Source organism: Heterocephalus glaber, unplaced genomic scaffold (assembly GCF_053883595.1).
Source record: "Heterocephalus glaber isolate CG9 unplaced genomic scaffold, H.glaber_assembly_v1.0 deba00001553, whole genome shotgun sequence".
In the NCBI taxonomy this organism is placed as follows: Eukaryota; Metazoa; Chordata; class Mammalia; order Rodentia; family Bathyergidae; genus Heterocephalus; species Heterocephalus glaber.
The window spans coordinates 6,307,188-6,311,262 of record NW_028258344.1 but is presented as its reverse complement, the minus strand read 5'-3'; the positions used below and the strand labels follow the sequence as shown (position 1 = coordinate 6,311,262).

Genomic DNA, 4,075 nt, shown 5'->3' with positions numbered 1-4,075 from the left:
AACTAGCAGTTACACAACCAAAAGATTTGAGTAGCCAAATCTTGATAGGAAAGGCTGAAGACTGACCTTGGGAAATGGGGAAGTTTTAGGAAGCAGTAGTATATTCCTAGGAATCCAGAAGCTAGGCACATGTCTAGGGCTATGCCTATGAATAGAAAAGACTGGAGACTCCCTTAAGCTGTCACCTTTGGCTGAACTTGGTTGGCACTTTGATCCAGCAGGAAGGGAAAACAAAGGCAGAGTTCTATGTCACTTGGAGGAGGGATGCCTGCCCCACCACAAACAGAGCCACTAACAAAGACAGAATTGTTTTCAGTTCCAGGCATTTAACAAAATCACTGTTTCATCTTTAGCTGACAAGTAAGGCAATAGAGCAGACATGTCAGACATGTCAATGGCCATACATAGCAAAGAAAGCCCATTTCACAGAATTGGTTCAGAAAAGTCACTAAGCAAGAAAAAATAAAAAACTACAGTAAGCAATGATAAACTCTAAAAGATGAGCATTTCTGATTTTTAATGTTGTCCTTCTATAATACAAAAGTCTTGCAATTTCTAACAAAAAATAAAAGAACGCTAGAAAACAAGAAAATATACCCTGTACATTGGGAAAGTCATAATCAACAGAAACCGTTTCAGAAGAAAGCTTAGGTATTGGAAAATCATTCAATAAAGGCCATAAATCAGCTCTTTTAGATGTACTTAAACAGCTGACAAACCATATTTAAGGAAATAAAGTAAAGCTGAACAAGAATATATCACCAAGTAGAAAATATTAATGAAGAGACAGAAATTATAAAAATTAACTGAAAAAAGTTCTGGCATTGAAAAGTAATATAAATCAAATCAGAAATTCACTAAAGGAGCTTAGCAATAGATTTGAACTGGCAGAAGAATCAATGAACATGAAAATAGTTCAATTGATATTTTCCTGTTTGAGCACATGAAGAAGAAGAACAAATAGAAATGAGTCTAAAGGGCTTGTGGGACATCATCATGCCAGTTAATCTTGACTGTCAACTTGACTGGATTAAGACTACTAAAAGATGATTGGATTGGGGGCGGGGCTGGGGCGGCCCACAGGCCCAGGTCAGGCCAGCGGCTCTGTCCCCCACTGATGCCATGGCAGTCGCCGGCTCCCAGGCTGACTGTGGCTACATCCAGACCATACTGGGCCAGCAGATCCTGGGCCAGCAGATCCTGGGCCAGCTGGACAGCTCCAGTCGGGCGCTGCCCTCCGAGGCCATGCTGAAGCTGGTGGGTGGCAGTGGCCACAGCGGCCAGGTGGCCAAGAGCCTGGGGATCCAGGAGCAGGTGCAGGAGACCCTGGCCCGGAAGAGGCACAGCCTCGTGGCCAATGGAAATCTCCACCGAACTAACAGTGTTCCAGACTATGTCTACAACCTACACTTGGTTGAAAATGACTTTGTTGGAGGTCATTCCCCTGCCACTAAGACCTACAGCATGCTGAAGGCTGGTACCACTGCCACACAGGGTGACCACTGGGGCCGAAGGACACTGCAGTAAGTTCCCAGAAGTTGGTGGAGGACAGGCCCTGGAGGCAGCCGCTGCGGAGACTGGAGATCTCCCCTGATAGCAACCCCAAGTGGGTCCACTATGCGCACAGTGAGCACCACTACAGCCAGCGGAGCCAGCTGGGCCACCAGGACAGTCATTGCTCCACACTCCTTGTGCCCCTGAGATGCGCCTGTTCTGAGATCCTGGGCTTCAACCAGTCCGGGACTGTGAGTAGGCAGTGCCACTATGACACCTACCACAGACACCACCAGTATGGGTCTGTCACTGACACAGTTTTTGCCAATGTCCCCGTCACCCCTGTGGTGTTCGCCTACCCTAGGCCAGGGACCAGTCACAGCATGGGCAACCTGCTGGAGAAGAACTACCTGAGTGCAGGCTCTGTTGCTGGGCAGGTCAGGCCACTGGTGCCCCTCCAGCCTGTCACTCAGAGCAGGGCCACAGGTCCTCATGGCACCAGAGCTCCTTCCACAGCACCTGCATGCTGAGGGAAGCCGGGCCTAGCATCACTGTGGACTCTGGTGGCCGGAAGACACACGTGACCATGGGCCAAGTGGCAGTGGCAGGCAGTGGAAATCTGCTTCTGGAGAGGAGCACCTTCGCCAATCCATAGCTTGGGGCCGCAGACATGGAGATGACCCCAGAGCAAGCTGTGAGCATGCTTGACGCCAACCACACACTGCTGGCCTGGGTGGCAACCATGGCCACCTTCATCCAGCATGAGAGCTTCCAGAAGGCAGAGGCGCACAGGAGGGTTTATCAGCTACGTGGCATCCCCAAGCTTCTGCAGCTGCTCAAAGTTCAGAATGAAGCCGTGCAGCAAGCTATGTGTGGGGTCTTGAGAAACTTGGTGTTTGAAGATAATGACAAATTGGAGGTCACAGAACTAAATGGGGTGCCCTGACTATTTCAGTTGCTGAAGCAGACCAGAGACTTGGAGACTAAAAACCAGATCATAGGTTTGCTGTGGAATTTGTCTTCCAGTGACAAACTCAAGAATCTCATGATAACTGAAGCCTTGCTCACCCTGATGGAGAACATGATCATCCCCTTCTCGGGGTGGCCAGAAGGAGATGACCCCACAGCAAATGGTTTGCTTGATTTTGATATATTCTACAATGTCACTGGATGCCTCAGAAACATGAGCTCAGCTGGCCCTGATGGGAAGAAAGTAATGAGAAGATGTGATGAACTCATTGATTCCCTGGTCCACTATGTCAGGGGGACCATTGCAGACTACCAGCCAGATGACAAGGCCACCGGGAACTGTGTGTGCACCCTTCACAACCTCTTCTACCAGCTGGAGACAGAGCTCCCAGAAAAATATTCCCAGACTATCTACATTCAAAACCAGAATATCCAGACAACAGCAAAAGTGTTGGGTGGTTTGGTAATCGCAGCAGGAAAGTAAAAGAGTAATACCAGGATGTGTCAATGCCAGAAGAGAAGAGCAACTCCAAGGGCGTGGAGTGGCTGTAGCACTCCATTGTGATATGGATGTACTTGTCCTTGATTACCAAGAGCGTGTGCAACTACATACAGGAAGCATCCCTGGGAGCTCTCCAGAACCTCACTGCAGGAAGCGAGCCGATGCCAACATCCGTGGCCCAGACCATGGTGCTAAAGGAAAGCGGCCTGCAACACACCTGGAAGATGCTGCCTGTCGGGGACCCCAGTGTGAAGAAGACTGCTATCTCTCTGCTGAGGAACTTGTCCTGGAATCTCTCTCTGCAGAATGAAATTGCCAAAGAAACCCTACCGGATTTGGTTTCCATAACTCCTGACAGTCCCAACAACTAACCTTATTAAGACGACAGCCTCGGCCTGTTACACACTGAACAACATAATCCAGAACAGCTACCAGAACGCACGGGACCTCCGGAACATGGGAGGCCTCCACAAGGCCATGGCCATAGGGCTGGGGACGCCTACATCCCAGCAAAGCCACTAAGGTGGTGTCTGTGCTCCTACACTCCCTGTGAGCACACACAGAGCTCCACACAGCCTACAAGAAGGCTCAGTTTAAGAAGACAGACTCTGTCAACAGCCGGACTACCAAAGCCTACCACTCCCTTAAGGACTGAGGACAGGGAGACAGAGCCACAGAAATTTCAGCCTCATCCTCTTGGCCATGCAAAAAACCCCAAGGAAAATACCTATTTTTCTACTGTCTAGCCCAAGAATCCTCAAAAAGAAAACACATGTTGTTTCTAGCCTTTTCTGTTGCCATGGTCCTGAGATCCAGAAAACAAATCATCAGAGCACAGTGTTTTTAGGCCCCAGAGGACTTTTGCAAGGTTTCTGCCTGTAACTACCCACAGCAGGCTCTCCCTCAGCCTCTACCCTCCAGAGGCCACCTGGGTGCTCACAGGCAGGGTGTGTGAGGGCAGAGCTGTTGTGTCACTCACATTTTAAAAGTTTGATTTCTCTTTGTACTCCCAGTTTCTGCACATGCTTCAGCACCAAGTCACAAGTGTGTCATTCAGATATGCTAAAACCCATCAGGAAGGACAAGAAATACCTGCAGGCCTCCAGAGGA

The 4,075-nt window shown here is 49.2% G+C and overlaps 1 pseudogene; it reads left to right on the top strand.

The window, feature by feature from the left end:
• The first annotated feature begins 1,122 nt into the window (after positions 1-1,122).
• On the top strand, positions 1,123-3,620 carry LOC101724856 (plakophilin-2 pseudogene; annotated as a pseudogene).
• Positions 3,621-4,075: the final 455 nt, after the last annotated feature.